Raw genomic sequence first — 17841 nt, 5'->3', positions numbered from 1 at the left:
TAATGTGGTGGGGGGCAGGATTATCTCTGGCAATATGGTGGGGGGCGGAATTATGTGTGGTGATGTGGTGGGGGGAGGGATTATGCATGGTAATGTGGTGGGGGGGTGGGATTATGTGTGGTAATGTGGGGGGGCGGGATTATGTTTGGTAATGTGGTGGGGGGTGGGATTATGTGTGGTAATGTGGTGAGGGGCGGGATTATGTGTGGTAATGTGGTTGGGAACGGGATTATGTGTCGTAATGTGGTGGGGGATTATCTGTGATAATGTGGTGGGGGGGCGGGATTATGTGTGGTAATGTGGTGGGGGGGCGGTATTTTCTGTGGTAATGTGGTGGGGGCGGGATTATGTGTGGTGATGTGGTGGGGGGGCGGGATTATGTGTGGTAATGTGGTGGGGGCGGATTATCTGTGGTAATGTGGTGGGGGGTGGGATTATGTGTGGTAATGTGGTGAGGGGCGGGATTATGTGTGGTAATGTGGTGGGGGCGGATTATGTGTGGTAATGTGGGGGGCAGATTATGTGTGGTAATGTGGTGGGGGGGCGGGATTATGTGTGGTAATGTGGTGGGGGGGCGGTATTATCTGTGGTAATGTGGTGGGGGCGGGATTATGTGTGGTGATGTGGTGGGGGGGCGGGATTATGTGTGGTGATGTGGTGGGGGGCGGGATTATGTGTGGTAATGTGGTGGGGGCGGATTATCTGTGGTAATGTGGTGGGGGGGCGGGATTATGTGTGGTAATGTGGTGGGGGCGGATTATGTGTGGTAATATGGTGGGGGCGGATTATGTGTGGTAATGTGGTGGGGGGCGGGATTATGTGTGGTAATGTGGTGGGGGGCGGGATTGTGTGTGGTGATGTGGTGCGGATTGTGTGTGCTAATGCGGTGGGGGGCGGGATTATCTGTGGTAATGTGGTGGGGGGGTGGTATTATGTGTGATGATGTGTTGGGGTGGGATTATGTGTGGTGATGTGGTGGGCGGGATTGTGTGTGGTGATGTGGTGGGGGGCAGGATTATGTGTGGTAATGTGGTGGGGGGGCCGGATTGTGTGTGGTGATGTGGTGCGGATTGTGTGTGGTAAGCGGTGGGGGGCGGGATTATCTGTTGTAATGTGGTGGGGGGCGGTATTATGTGTGATGATGTGCTGGGGGGCGGGATTATGTGTGGTGATGTGGTGGGTGGGCGGGATTGTGTGTGGTGATGTGCTGGGGGGCGGAATTGTGTGTGGTAATGTGGTGAGGGGGATTGTGTGTGGTAATGGGGTGGGGGGCGGGATTATGTGTGGTGATGTGGTGGAGGCAGAATTAGCGAGTAATCATGATGCCTTTTATATATATAGATACAGGAGATGACATACAGGTGTATACTATATATAAGGGAGATGACAAACATGTATATACTGAGGGGAAAATCAGAGGTGTGAGGTGAAAATTAGGGGTGTGAGGTGAAAATGAAAAGGTGTGAGTGCAAAATGAGAGGAGTGAGGGAAAATAGTGGAGTGATCAGAAAATGACAGATGGTGGTGGGGGAAGGGATTATGCGTGGTAATGTGGTGGGGGGGCGGGATTATGTTTGTTAATGTGGTGGGGGGGATTATGTGTGGTAATGTGGTGGAGGGCGGGATTATGTGTGGTAATGTGGTGGGGGGATTATCTGTGGTAATGTGGTGGGGGGGTGGTATTATGTGTGATGATGTGCTGGGGGGCAGGATTATGTGTGGTGATGTGGTGGGCGGGCGGGATTGTGTGTGGTTATGTGCTGGGGGGCAGGATTGTGTGTGGTAATGTGGTGGGGGAGCGGATTGTGTGTGGTGATGTGGTGCGGATTGTGTGTGGTAAGCGGTGGGGGGTGGGATTATCTGTGGTAATGTGGTGGGGGGGCGGTATTATGTGTGATGATGTGCTGGGGGGCAGGATTATGTGTGGTGATGTGGTGGGCGGGCGGGATTGTGTGTGGTTATGTGCTGGGGGGCAGGATTGTGTGTGGTAATGTGGTGGGGGGGCGGGATCATGTGTGGTGATGTGGTGGGGGGATTATCTGTGGTAATGTGGTGGGGGGTGGTATTATGTGTGATGATGTGCTGGGGGGCAGGATTATGTGTGGTGATGTGGTGGGCGGGATTGTGTGTGGTTATGTGCTGGGGGGCAGGATTGTGTGTGGTAATGTGGTGGGGGGGGCGGGATTATGTGTGGTGATGTGGTGGGGGTGGAGCTACTGTGCAGGGGGCAGGATTAGCGAGTAATCACGATGCCTTTTATATATATATAGATACAGGAGATGACATACAGGTGTATACTATATATAAGGGAGATGACAAACATGTATATACTGAGGGGAAAATGAGAGGTGTGAGGTGAAAATGAGGGGTGTGAGTTGAAAATGAAAAGGTGTGAGTACAAAATGAGAGGAGTGAGGGAAAATAGTGGAGTGATCGGAAAATGACAGATGTGAGGTCGAAATGACAAGTGTTAGGGGGGAATGAGAGGAGTGAGGGGGAAAATAAGAGGAGTGAGGGGGAAAATGAGAGGTGTAAGGGAGAAAATGAGAGATGTGAGGAGGAAAATGAGAGGCGTGATGGGAAAATAAGAGAAGTGAGGTGCTATAACTAACCACAGATATTTACTATGCCCAGGCAACGTCGGGCTCTTCAGCTAGTATATTATATAGAGTCATTACAAACAGAGTGATCTATTTCAAGTGTTTATTTCTATTAATGTTGATGATTATGGCTTATATCCAATGAAAATCCAAAAGTCATCATCTCAGTTTTGATGGAGTGACCCATGCTGAAGCTAGGGGGCGCTGTGTGGGCTCCTCAGAAAACTCATGGAGGCGTAACTGGGTTTGTGAAACAGTGTCCGGCATGCTTGTAAATGGCTGGCATGTGTCGCAGAGGGAAATTCTCTCCACTGTAAGCCGATAATGTTGTTCTGGGACCTGTAGTCCCACAAGTATTGTTGTGTAGCTTTAAAGGGAGGCTTACAGGGTTAGTTGTAGAGCTGGGCGGGTCTGGCTAACCACACACACCTCCCACCTATGGGGGTGGTTACAGATATATAATGTGACTGAGGACTGGTCACATGTTGGAGAAAGTATGGACCTGATTGGTCCATGTGTAAGGTCCTGGAAGGCCTGTGTCTTGACGGTCCCAGGTGGGGACGGACGTCCTGAAGAGCACATTGTGAGGCCTTGGATCTGGTGGCCTGTGTGTTGGACAGTTCCAAGTGGGGACGCATATCCTGAACAGCACACAGAGAGGCCGTATGTGTAGAGTCAGCGACAGCACTGCGTTGGGGAAGCTACCGTTTCTTCTGCTGGTCTGGACTGTCATGAGTGCCCTGGTCATAAGGACGGTGATCCCCGTAAGACAGTTTCCCCAAGAGAGAGAACTGACAGGAGGACAGTGTCAGGAGCTCCAGGAAGGTTACCCAGAGTTGGGGGACTGTGTATACCGATGAGGGTCAGCTAATGAACTGTGTGGTCACCCATGGTAACTGGACAGAGTAAGGTCCAGCATGTGTAGTGACAGCAACTTAATGTCATGCTCCGATACAGTGTGTAATGGACTGTTCGTGGTACGGTTTATGACTGTATAATAAACCACATAGATTGTTTAAAGTGGAATGTTTTCCTGTGTGCCTTAAATCTTGCTGCCAAGTGAGTATTCCCCAACCCGCTAGTGATCACGGCATTACACAGTAAATTAGACTTCTTTTTAACACCAGCTTGAAAAATTATTTTAAAATCCAAAATGTTGGCCTACTGAAATGTATGTTCAGTAAATGCCCGCAATACTTGTTTGGGGCTCCTTTTGCATCAATTATTGCATCAATGTGGCATGGCATGGAGGCGATCAGCCTGTGGCACTGCTGAGGTGTTATGGAAGCCCAGGCTGCTTTGATAGCAACCTTCAGCTCGTCTGCATTGTTGGGTCTGGTGTCTCTCATATTCCTCTTGACAATACCCAATAGATTCTTATTGGGGTTAAGGTCAGGCGAGTTCGCTGGCCAATCAAGCACAGTGATAATGTTTTTAAATCAGGTATTGGTACTTTTGGCAGTGTGGACAGGTGCCAAGCCCTGCTGGAGAATGAAATTTCCATCTACAAAAAGCTTGTCGGCAGAGGGAAGCATTAAGTACTCAAAAATATCCTGGTAAACGACTGCGCTGACATTGGTCTTGATAAAACAGTGTACCTACACCAGCAGATGACATAGCTCCCCAACCCATCACTGATTGTGGAAACTTCACACTAGACCTCAAGCAGCTTGGATTGTGTGCCTCTCCACTCTTCCTCCAGACTCTGGGACCATGATTTCCAAATGAAATGAAAATTTACTTTCATCTGAAAACAACACCTTGGACGGCTCAGCAACAGTCCAGTTCTTTTTCTCCCTGACCCAGGTAAGACACTTCTGGCATTGTCTATTGGTCATGAGTGGCTTGACATAAGGAATGCAACACTTGTAGCCTATGTCCTGGATATGTATGTGTGTGGTGGCTCTTGAAGCAATAACTCCAGCAGCAGTCCACTCCTTGTGAATATCCCTCAAATTTTTATTGACCTTTTCCTAACAATCCTTTCAAGGCTGCAGTTATCCTGGTTGCTTGTGAGTCGCCCGCCAGGGCCGTGGGGTAGCTGGTACCGGGTCTGGTGTTCACACGGCGATGTCACGGTGGCAAACCGGTCCGTGGCCCTGGGCGCCCATGTAAAAGAGGAAATTGAATAAAGTTTATGTTCATGACGCCACCTGTGGTATTCAGCCAGAGGGGACCGACGCTGCTTTAAGGGGTCCTCTGGGGTGATGTTATGGCAGCTAGATGGTATAACTTCCCACAGGTGAAGTATATCCCCAGGGTTCCCGGTGTGTTGATGGAAGATGGTGAATGGTGCAGTAAAGAACAAGGACACAGGTTTGCAGTCTCTTTACCTGGTTTACCGAAGACTTCATGCAGGTCCAGGGTATCAGATCACAGGGCAGGCAGGGTCCTGCCAGGGTCCTGCCAGCTTGGAAGCGAATCCAGACTCCCCTTTAGCAGGTGGAGTTAAAAGCCTTCCTCTAGCGCGGTGGTGTTGTAGTCCCTTACTGCCTATGGCTTCAGATAAGGTCCTCACAGTTCTTCTCTCTGTTCCCCAAATAGGATAGGACAATACCTGTATGACAGGTAACTCGAGCCTTTTTACAGAGACTCTATCACGCACCGGGCTCTATGTGTTACTGTGTCTTCAGGTATGTGTGGCGGACAGGTAACTTGCAATTCAGCTGTCCTATCGGTCCCTGATGTAAGTCTTAGAGTCCCTTACAACCTCGGTGTGCCGGCTACTAGTTATCTGCGCTTTGCCAGGGAGACAGTCTGCTCACTGCTGTCCTCCCCCTGGTGTCCTCGCCTGTGCCTCACTCTCCTTCACTTTCACTGAACGATGTCCTTTCCTTCTGTATCTCTATCCAGGAGCTGCAGCACTTTCTCGTGGCTGCACGGCCCCTCATATGTTCTTCCTGCCTCAGAATGCTCCAGTCTGCTTCCTGGCACTTTCTGACTCACTTTCCCTCCAAACCACAATATACTGTATATAGGGGAGTCACCTAGGAATAGGATCAAAAGCTCCCCTTTGTGGCCTGGAGTGTGAACATGTTGTGTGTATGGTGATTACCTGATGGGGATTACCTGATGAGAGTTATCCTTCATCGCTTACAAACGCTTCCCCGTGAGGAAAGCAATGCCACTGTGACTTTTTTTCACCACCCATTCAAGTCAATAGGTGAAAAATGCTAAAAGAAGTGACATGCTCTATGTCCAAAAAACATGCAAAGCATAACATACTGATGACAAAAAAAATGTGTGTGTATGAGATTTCTAGAATGTCATAGGCTTTGGTGGTACTGTAAAAAGCAGATGAAAATTAGCATAAAAACGCAGCAAAAATGCCCAGGGTGAACACAGCCTTTTGGATTTTCGTTATTCTTTATGATTCTCCACACCATCACATGTCCCGTTCTATGCTTTCCTGAGTTGGTCTTAGTGAGAGCCAGTTTCTTTATAGCAATTGTTGGTTTTCATGACTGTACTTGAGGATACCTTAAAGGTTGTAACAATTTTCCGGATTGATTGACGTTCCATATCTTGAAGTAGTGATACTTCTCTTTATGTATTTGAGTGGTTCTTGCCATATCCTGAGTTAAATCAGTTGTAGAAAAGGGCTCAGCATTGTACTAAAATATGTATCAACATTGTCTCTGTAAAGCACATCCAATGATTGTAAACATTTTTTGCTGGCTGGTAATTCCACAAATGAACTGTTGATGAAGTATTCCATTCCATGAGATACTGATGAGGTATTCCATTCCATCTGATGAAGCTGCTTGAGAAAATGCCAAGAGGGTATAACAGTGTAATTAAATTAAAAGGGGCTACTTTAAGAAATCTAAGGCTTAACATATATACAGGTTTCTTTTACATATGTTTCTCTACTTCTTGTTCCCACATGTGTTTCCTCTACAATGCGCACATTGAAAACCATTTGAACTGGTTTGTCCAAACTTTTGACTATATAAATACACTCACAATATCTCAGAAATTAAAACTATGGCATGCATTGCTGGATAATATATATATATATAAAGGGGAAATCCTGTTTCGAATTTGTATGGATATGCATGATACATGTATGTAGATCTAAATGTATTAACATTATACTTTTGTTCATTCATCTTCTCAGCAGGAGAAATCAAATGAAGACAATTGTGCTAACCCAGTTCTAGAAAACTGGTTATTAATTTGTCTTCTGCTTCTCGGAGCAGTGGCTGTTGATGGTTGGAGGTGGGGATGATGAAATGTTTACAAGAGATATGAGCTGAAGGCTCCTGAGTTCACTATCCTTCTTTTTGGGTGATAAATTTGCTGTGCTGGACTGGTTTTGTATATTTGTCTTGAGAAAGAGATTGATATTTCTAGGCTATCCTATCATCTTATCTGGCAGGCAAAAAGTGTAGCTTCAGGCTCTGATTTCTTTGGCGTTTGTTGAAATTATAAACATATTGGTATTAAAATGAAATTTTTACTGCTGCAAACAAATAGCAAAAATAAAGACATTCAAAACAAGATACAGTGTGGTGTGTGGATATTGCATACCTTAACCTCTTCAGGACTGACCAGTTTGGGGTCTTCAGGGTGCAGCATTTTGTTCCCCTTTTTTCACTGTTGCATTCAAACAGCTGTAATATTTTTTATTTTTCATTTACCGTAACATTGTTGTTTTTTGTGGGACGAGTTGAATTTATCAGTGGCAGCATTTTAGGTACATATATTTTATTAGCTAATTATTATTAACTCTTTCAGGACCAGCTAATTTTTTGTTTTGGAGCTTTTGTTTTTTCTTGACCTTCTTCCAAGAGCCATAGCTTTTTTATTTTTCTGTCAACATATGAGGACTTGTTGTTTTTTTTTGCAGGACAAGTTGTAGTTTTTAATGGCACCATTCATTTTACCATACAGGTGCATCTCATAAAATTAGAATATCATCAAAAAGTTAATTTATTTCAGTTCTTCAATACAAAAAATGAAACTCAAAATTATTTAGAGTTATTACAGAGTGATCTATTTCAAGTGTTAATTTCTGTTAATATGGATGATTATGGCTTACAGCCAATGAAAACCCAAAAGTCATTATCCCAGTATATTAGAATACTTTATAACACCAGCTTGAAAAATGATTTTAAAATCCGCAATGGTGGCCTAGTGAAATGTGTGTTCAGTAATATATGCACTCAATATTTGGTCGAGGCTCGTTTTGCATCAATTTACTACATCAATGCAGCATGGTATGGAGGCGACCAGCCTGTGGCACTGTTGAGGTGTTATAGAAGCCCAGGTTGCTTTGATAGCAGCCTTCAGCTTGTTTGCATTGTTGGGTCTGGGGTCTCTCATCATCCTCTTGACAATACCCCATAGATTCTCTATGAGATTAAGGTCAGGCGAGTTTGCTGGCCAATCAAGCACAATGATACTGTTATTTTTAAACCAGGTATTGGTACTTTTGGCAGTGTGGACAGGTGCCAAGTCCTGCTGGAGAATGAAATTTCCATCTCCAAAAAGTTTGTTCGCAGAGGGAAGTAGGAAGTGCTCTAAAATTTCCTGGTAGACGGCTGCGCTGACTTTGGTTTTGATAAAACACAGTGGACCTACACCAGAAGATGACATGGCTCCCCAAACCATCACTGATTGTTGAAACTTCACAGTAGACCTCAAGCAGCTTGGATTTTCTGCCTCTCCACTCTTCCTCCAGACTCTGGGATCTTGATTTCCAAATTAAATGCAAAATTTACTTTCATCTGAAAACAACATCTTGCACCACTGAGAAACAGTCCAGTTCTTTTTCTCCTTGGCCCAGGTAAGACACTTCTGGCGTTGTCTATTGGTCATAAGAGGCTTGACACAAGGAATGCGACACTTGTAGCCCATGTCCTGGATACGTCTGTGTGTGGTGGCTCTTGAAACAATGTCTCCAGCAGCAATCCACTCCTTGTGAATCTCCCCCAAATTTTTTGAATAGCCTTTTCTTAACAATCCTTCCAAGGCAGCGGTTATCCTGGTTGCTCATCCATCTTTTTATACCACACTTTTTCCTTCCACTCAACTTTCCATTAATATGCTTGGATACAGCACTTTGTGAACAGCCAACTTCTTTAGCAATGACCTTTTGTTGCTTACCCTCCTTGTGGAGTAAGTCAATGACTGCCTTCTGGAATCTGTCAAGTCAGCAGTCTTCCCCATGATTGTGGAGCCTACTGAAACAGACTAAGGGACCTTTTTAAATGCTTAGGAAGACTTTGCAGGTGTTTTTTGTTAGTTATTCTAATTTACTGGGATAATTACTTTTGGGTTTCCATTGGCTGTAAGCCATAATCATCAACATTAACAGAAATAAACACTTGAAATAGATCACTCTGCTTGTAATGACTTTATATGAGTTTCACTTTTTGCATTGAAGAACTGAAATAAATTCACTTTTTGATGATATTCTAATTTTGAGAGAAGCATTTGTATAATGTACTGAAGAATGGAAAAAAAAAATTCAAGTCAGAAAATGTATCACAGGATTTATTTATTTTTTTTAAGTGTTTTCTAATTTTTACATTATTTTATAGTCCTCTTGGAGGTTTTCACCTAGCAATTACAGTATTGCAGTGTACTGTGGCTGAGCTTCAGGAGGACTGACATGACAGTGCCAGGGTCTTCAGCAGACCTCAAGCTATTGTAATAACCTATTGGTCCTCCTCTGCAATTTCATTGCGAGGGCCAATGGAAGCAGGCGGGTGTGAGCACCAGTTTATATTAATTTAAATGCCGCTATTAGAGCTTGACAGTGAAGTGTTAACTGCCACAACCAAAGCTCAACTCCAGTCGCAGCTGTTACATACTGATGCTGGAATCAGCCATGTGTGGAGGTGTGTAGCTCCTGAGACCCCTTCATATCCAACCCCAGTCCTAATCCAGGTAGGCGTGAACTTTTTAAGGGAAAGAATAGAAAAAATCAGCAATTCTACCATTTTTTTTTTACATTTTAAACTTTGCACCATATACTGTGCTGCACAAATAGGGTATTATCCTCAAACCTTTGGGTCAGCAAGATTAAGGCAAAATCAAATTTATATTTATTTATTTATAAATATACTATATACACTTAAAGAAGCAATCCCATCAAAGTTTTTTACCCTGTTAATATATTGCAATCATCATATGATATTGCACCGTGTACTTACAATTGCTTATTTTGCCTTTCTACTCAGCTAATTCTTCTCTTTTCCATTAAGTCTATGATATCACATGATTGAAAACTGACTAGCTGAACCCTTCTAAGCTATATGAAGAACAAGAGGTTAGTTTTCTCTACACAAATTATGAATCACTTCAAAAGTCTGTGGCGGGGGGGGGGGATAGCAAGAGGAGTGGAGCAGCTGGGTCAGAAGGTGAAGAAGGCCATGCTGGAACAAGATACTTCCTGTTTCTACATAGAGCACAGAAAAGGGAAGAATTAGGGTACCGTCTCACAGTGGCACTTTGGTCGCTACGACGGCACGATCCGTGATGTTCCAGCGATATACTTACGATCTCGCTGTGTCTGACACGCTACTGCGATCAGGGACCCCGCTGAGAATCGTACGTCGTAGCAGATCGTTTGAAACTTTCTTTCGTCGTCAGATCACCCGCTGTCATCGCTGGATCGTCGTGTGTGACGCCGATTCAGCGATGTGTTCACTTGTAACCAGGGTAAATATCGGGTTACTAAGTGCAGGGCCGCGCTTAGTAACCCGATATTTACCCTGGTTACCATTGTAAAAGTAAAAAAAAAAAACACTACATACTCACCTTCTGATGTCTGTCACGTCCCCTGGCGTCCACAGGGTTACGCACTGCTGCCGAGAACTTCCTGCACTGACTGTGTCAGTGCCGGCCATAAAGCAGAGCACAGCGGTGACGTCACCGCTGTGCTCTGCTTTATTGCCGGCGCTGATACATTCAGTGCAGGAAGCTCTCGGTAGCAGCGCGTAACCCTGTGGACGCCGGGGGACGTGACAGACATCAGAAGGTGAGTATGTAGTGGTTTTTTTTTTTACTTTTACAATGGTAGCCAGGGTAAATATCGGGTTACTAAGCGCGGCCCTGCACTTAGCAACCCGATGTTTACCCTGGTTACCCGGGTGCTGCAGGGGGACTTCGGCATCATTGAAGACAGTTTCAACGATGCCGAAGTCGTTCCCCTGATCGTTGGTCGCTGGAGAGAGCTGTCTGTGTGACAGCTCCCCAGCGACCATACAACGACTTACCAATGATCACAGCCAGGTCGTATCGCTGGTCGTGATCGTTGGTAAGTCTTTTAGTGTAACGGTACCCTTAGAGTACCTTTGTCTGGGCTGTGGAAGAGATGTATGTGAACATTTCCAGCAGGGGATATCGATATGAGACAACAAGATGGCAAAAAGCAAGAACTTGTCTTGGCCTCTAAAAAATTTTGGGAAGAATTTATAAAGATTGTAAAGTCGATTTTATTTGAAAAAGTTTGGAAGATGAGGCCCTCTACCATAACTACCACTTACACTCATATGGTGCAGTGAACCTGCAAGGGTCATTAAATTAGTTAATTTTGCCTGTTTTTATGAATTGCTGTCTACAGATCAACAAAAAAAGCATGAATCTGTCAATGAGTGGAAAAAAGTTATCAAGCTGTGGACTGTGGAAGAGATGTATTACTGACACTCTGCATCAGCCTGAATTATGGACATTCTCCACCAGGCTGTATTACGGGTACATTACACCAGCTTGTATTATGATCACACTGCTCCAGGCTGTTTTTCAGGAATGCTGCAGCAGCAGCACCACGGCCATGTCTACGTCCCTTATTTGAGGCTCCACTCATTTTTTGAAGTGGTTTTAGGTACAGTACTCCCACATATACATATGAAGATTACACAAATTTATTTTTATCCACAGTACTCACACAGACACAGGTGCAGATTATAACATTTTTTTTAGGCACAGTTCTCCCACAGACATGGGTGCAGATTAGAAAAATTTCCTTTTCGGCACAGTACTGCCACATACAAGGATGCAGATTAGAAACTTTTTTTTTCAGGCAAAGTACTCCCACAGACACGGGCGCAGAGGAGAAAAGTTGGTTTTTAAGCACAGCACTCCTACAAACACAAGTGTGGAGTACACACAGAGGCTTTTCTGCAGAGTGCGCAGACACAGAAGCTAACACTATCCCTCACTCTAGCTACATCCTGGCCCTACACTAATCAGAGCAGAATGGCAGCGGGACCCGTGATCCGGCATTTATACAGACCGGGTCACGTGGTACGCCGGCCAAACATACCATGCCAATATTTGACATGGCTGTGATGGCTCCAGCATTATCCATAGCCTAAACTCTTGTGGATTGGCTGCAAAGCAACCTTTCAATAAACTTTATTTGGCATCTGAATCTGAACAGTAAACCGGACGTCCAGAAAAAAGTCTGTGTTCGGGGTTCAGTACTGTCCGTTACGAACCCCGAACTTTACAGCTCATCCCTAATTAAGAGGATAAAATCTTTGATGGGAGTGCTTCTTTAATTTTGTAATATTCTAAGAGTCACACATTTCATAGTTTCCTTTTAGGTGGGCTGTGTTGCTCTGTGAAAGTTTATTTTTTCAAAGTAAGTCGCAGTTTTCATAAATACTATGTACAGCCTTTTAAAAAAGTGTATTTCTCATTTTTGGACGCAGAATGAAGGAAAATACACCAATTCGGAAGTTTATATATACTGTACATCTTACTGAACACAGTTCAGGATTTTTGACATGTAGTTGGTATTCTGATCAGTACAATTACGATGGTACCAAATTTATACAGTTTTTTTATTTTTAATTCTTTTGAACAAATAAAACACTTAAAAAAACTTTTTTGTCAGTTGCCATATTCTTAAACCCATAACTTTTGTATTTTTCTGCAGATAGAGTTGTTTAAGGGCTTGTTTTTTGTGGGACAAACTGTAGTTTTCCCTGGAATCATTTTGGGGTAAATACAACTTTTATTCCATCTCTTTTTTTTTTTAACCAAGGAAGGATAAAAAATTGTTAATCTTTAATTTGTTTTTTAATTGTTTTTTATTGATGTTTTCCCTGTGTAAAAGATTCAGTATATACAAACCACAAAATTTATTGCCACACATTGGATACATTTAGACTTTTAAACATATTGCAAATAATTAAATATTTGGGTGCTGATATTTCTGATATACTATTAGGGAAAACAAGAGTAATAAACCTCCAGAATTAAAAACGAAATGCAATTGTGTATAAAATACAGTTTCTCAACAATGCCACAAAGTTGCATATATTAATATAATGATATAAGTAAAGTATGGGGTATAGCACAATATATATTTAGCTTAGTCTGCTGATCATATGGCAAAGAAGACTGGACTTATAACGTTGCTTGCCAAATCAATAAAAGTGCACCAAATAGCAAATAATGTCCATACAGTTACTGGATGTCAACCACATTGATCATATATGGTAATGAACAGTACATATCACTCAAAGCAATTCTCCATGGCAGTTTTTGGCAAGCAATGACTTCAAAAGTGACTGGTGCATTTTTTTTATGCAGGTTGCAACCATGTTCTATATTTTTGTTTGTTTGGGTGATTTGAGGTGTGTGTCCTCATGGGTGTACTTATAGGGTGCTGGGCAGTCCGCCTGATCTAATAGTATGGGTGTCACCTATAAGCTGTAAGCCAGATACTGAGCATCCCACGTACAGCTCTGGCAAAAATTAAGAGACCACCACAACAAAACCCTGTCATGGGTTTGCGCCAGAAGCAGTGTGAAAGACTGGTGGCAAGCATGCCAAGACGCATGAAAGCTGTGATTAAAAACCATGGTTATTCCACAAAATATTAATTTCTGAACTCTTCCTGAGTTAAAACATTAGTATTGTTGTTTCTAAATGATTATAAACTTGTTTTCTTTGCATTATTTGAGGTCTGAAAGCACTGTTTTTTAAAAAATTTTTTGACCATTTCTCCTTTTCAGAAAAAACAAACAAAATGTATTGCTTGGAAATTCGGTTTAATCCGCAACCTGAAACGTACAATAAACCGCATGCAAACGCGTGCAAACGCAGCGTTTTTTAGACGCATAAGATAACATCTGCAGTTAAAAAAACCTGCGTTTCCACGCCTTTTCATGTGTTTTGCATGCGTTTGCGTTTTCTGTCCGCATGGTGTTTCTTGCCTGTGCGTTTGCTTGGGAGCAACAAAGAAATAGAGAATGACAGAGAAGGACACGGAGTAGGCGTTTTTGGAGACAACCCATTATTGAACTCCGGGAGAGCCTTGGAGCCTACCACACGCTCTATGGCAAGGTTAATGCCAACCCAGACAAATTCCCGGAATATACCAGGATGTCTCAAGAGTCTTTTCTGGATGTGCTTGGTTGTGTCCAAGGAGCCATCTAGAGACAGGACACCCAGCTCCGTAGAGCGATTCTTGCAGAGGAACGTCTCCTGGTTACATTAAGGTACGTAATAATTATAAACAAATGCCAGTCATAATTATTGTTGGTCTGCCATGTATTATTTGTATTTCCTTTATGTCTTTAGCTAAACACCAGCATAAAGAGAATTGATTGTAATATTATTTTTTTATTTTATTTTAGATTTCTGGCTACTGGAAAGAGCTTATCATCGCTCCACTTTCAGTACCGGCTTGGAATTTCCACCTTGTTTGGAATAGTTGTGGACACCTGCCGGGCTTTGTGGAACGTTCTCCGGGATGAATTTATCCCCCTACCCACCGCGGACATGTGGATGGAAATTGCCGAAAAATTCTGGAGTGTGTGTGATTTCCCCAACTGTTTGGGAGCGGTGGATGGAAAGCACATACGCATTATCAAACCCGCCAGAACTGGATCGAAGTACTTCAACTACAAAAAATATTTTTCTGTAGTGCGCATGACAATAGCAGATGCGGACTGTTGCTTCATCGCCGTGGACATTGGAGCTTTTGGCCGTGGCAATGACTCACAGACTTTCAAGAACTCTGATATGGACTGACGTGTGTATGGCAAAAATTTTAGTTTTCCCCTGCCACGACCTCTCCCCAACACTTAAGGCCCACCGATGCCATTTGTTATGGTTGGGGATGAGGCCTTTCAGATGTGTGAAAACCTGCTGAAGCCATACTCCAGTCGGGACTTGAACCACACTAAAAGGATTTAAAACTACAGACTGACCAGGGCCCGAAGAACAGTAGAGTGTACCTTTGGGATTCTTGTCTCAAAATGGCACATTCTTGGGACGGCTATTAATCTAAAAATGGAGACAGTCGATGAGGTTGTCAAAGCCTGTGTGGTTCTCACAATTACATAATGGCTAAGGAGCGACCCAACATTGAACTGGATAAACCAGTTGCAAACCCATTGCCATATTATCAGCATCACCCGCTGTGGTCAACTGTTGAAATTGGCCACATGCAGAACCAATTTGCTGCCTATTTTGATTCTGATATTGGACGTGTGGCATGGCAAGATAATATTGTGTAAAATGTGCTGTTGGGTTTGGGTCTGTACAAGTTATGTTTTAAATGTTACTAATATTTTTGCTTAGTAAATAACGTGTTTTGATCTCTTTACCGAGTCTCCTATGTATTTCCTCTAAAAACCACTTCAGTTGCTACGGGTAAGGTAGTTGATGTCATTACATCCTGATTCTGTTCTGCAGTATCTATTGGACGCAGACTGAAGAGACGATGGAGGTATAATACAAAGCAGATCTATACTCACCAGGTCAGGTGTCAGAAATAATGAATTCATGATGCGCAAAACCCAGTCTCATGAATTCACTATTTCTGACACCTATCTGGTGAGTATAGATATGCCTTGTATGACCTCCATCGTCTCTTCAGTTTGTGTGAAATAGATTATGTAGACTGAAGAGAAAATGGAGGTTATACAAGGCAGTTCTCTACTCACCAGGTCAGGTGTCATAAATAATGAGTTTTTTGACACATGACCTGTTGAGTATAGTTCTGCTTTGTATTACCACCATTGTCTATTCAGTCTGCGACACAGATTAAGCAGACTGAATAGATTATGGAGAAAATACAAGTAATATTATTTTTTACCACCTCATAGCTCTATACCAAACACACAAAGCTGCAGTGTTGTACTTACTAACTACTGAAGCTATAAGGTGGCAAAAAAATAAAGTGTACGGCACAGTGTCTTTATTAGGCGCAAGGTGTGTGTTGCCGACAGCGAAATACACAAATAACCAAACAGTATTGGGGGCGAAAAACATTAACATTTATTTTTAACCAAAAAAATTACCTGCGCCTGCTTGGAGTAGAGTGACGGAACTGGGGGGTGTGTAGCTGTGAGGCCTGGCTAACTGTGGTCAATGCAGGGGTTGCAGGAGAAGGGGCAATTAAAGTAGTGGGGTCTGGGATGGTGCTTGACGTATAACAGGGCAGAGACACACTGGAAGGGTGAGACAAACCTGACATTACAGACACAATGGGAGGTGAGGGGGGAGGAATTGAGATAGTCCTTTGCTTTTAATTTTTTTCCTTTTTTGGGATCGACGCGAAAATCTGGGAAGCCTGAGTGGGCTCATTTCTTGGTGGCCGACCTGTCAGGGTCCGTGTGCTGCTGCTACTGCATGGTTGTGGTGGCGGGGAAGGCCATGCCAGGGTCCTGCTGCTGCATGGTTGTGGTGGGGAAGGCCATGCCAGGGTCCAGCTGCAGCTGCTGCATGGTTGTGGTGGGGAAGGCCATGCCAGGGTCCGGCTGCTGCTGCATGGTTGTGGTGGGGAAGGCCATGCCAGGGTCCGGCTGCTGCATGGTGGTGGTGCGGAAAGCCATTACAGGGTCCGAGAGCTGCTGTTGCTGCTACTGCATGGTGGTGGCAGTGGAGGAGGTCCAAGCAGGAGCAGCAGTTGTCATGGTGGTGGCGGTGGGCTGTCCTACAGCACTCGACATGGTGGTGGTACTGTAGTGGTGTCCGGCAGTGCTTGGAATGGTGGTGGCCATGCAGTGGTATGCAGCAGAGCTCGGCATTGAGGTCAAATGTGACAGTGTTGGCACAGCTGGAAATGCCACCACTGGCTGCTGAAAATACCGACTCTGCTGCATAGCCTGCACATAAGCAGCATTGCAGGTCTGCATGACACTAAGCTGGAGATCAGGAGTAAGGTGTTCCGACATGCCCTTCTCTATTTGATTAAAAAAATGATGTGCTGGCCTCTGGAGGTCAACTTTCACTTGGTCAAGGCTTTTGGTGACATCCTGGATAAGTGTATTCATATGGTTTATGGCACTATCCAGTCTGTCACTGATTGCCTTGAGTCCATCATGAAAGACCGAGCTCAAGTGCAAAAACTCGGGCATGAGAGACCTGTCTGAGGCCCTCTGCCGCTGCCGGGAAGAGACCAAAAAAAAGAAGCTGAGGCAGAGGAATGGGACAGGAGAACACCTGATGGACCAGCTTCCTGGTCTCCAGTCTGTGTTGCAGGCCCACTTGCTGCAGTGCTGCTGGTTGGCTGGGATGGATCCGTGGCTGTTTGATGAAGGACCGCTCCAGAACCCACGTCAAGAGTGCTGCTCCATGTACTGTGAAAGAACAAAAAAACATTACTACCAAACATTTACAATAGAAAAGCGCCAACCCCTATGAAATAGAAAAATACAGATTAGGCAATACAACACAATGCATTACACCACAAAAAATACTTACCTTCTCTGGGCAAGGACCGGTCTCAAAAATGCAAAGATCAGTCTCGAAAATGCAAGGATGCGGTGTTATTTATATTTGCGGATCCTTGCTCCAGAACCACTAGGAACCCGGCTCTCTTGACGAAGGTCCTTGTTGAAGCGATCCTTCATCGAACGTCAACGTCTTTGAGCACTGTTGAAAAATATAAATAATGATTAGAAAAAGCACTTTTGACCGTGATCACACAACTGTGCATGATCAGAGAAACTCTCAGGAGTTTCTCTCATCACACACAGTTGTGTGATCCCGGGCAAGGTCACTGCTGCAGTACACTGCATTGCAATACCTACAAAATGCATTTCGGACCCGAGTCGGGGCATTGTCCCAGCCATCCCACATCGCTTTGGCCACCTCATTCCATAGCCGCCGGATCGTCACGTTGTCCGAGTGCTGCACAACACGGGTGTCCCACAACGGGACTCGCTCATGGACCAGGGAGATTAGGATGTCATTGTCAATGAGGTCCTCATCCCATTCTGGAACCTAAAAAATAAATAAAGACATTAATGTTGGAGACATTAAC

The sequence above is a fragment of the Ranitomeya variabilis genome, chromosome 6 (genome assembly GCF_051348905.1).
Source record: "Ranitomeya variabilis isolate aRanVar5 chromosome 6, aRanVar5.hap1, whole genome shotgun sequence".
NCBI classification, from domain to species: Eukaryota; Metazoa; Chordata; class Amphibia; order Anura; family Dendrobatidae; genus Ranitomeya; species Ranitomeya variabilis.
This window is presented reverse-complemented; position numbering follows the sequence as displayed.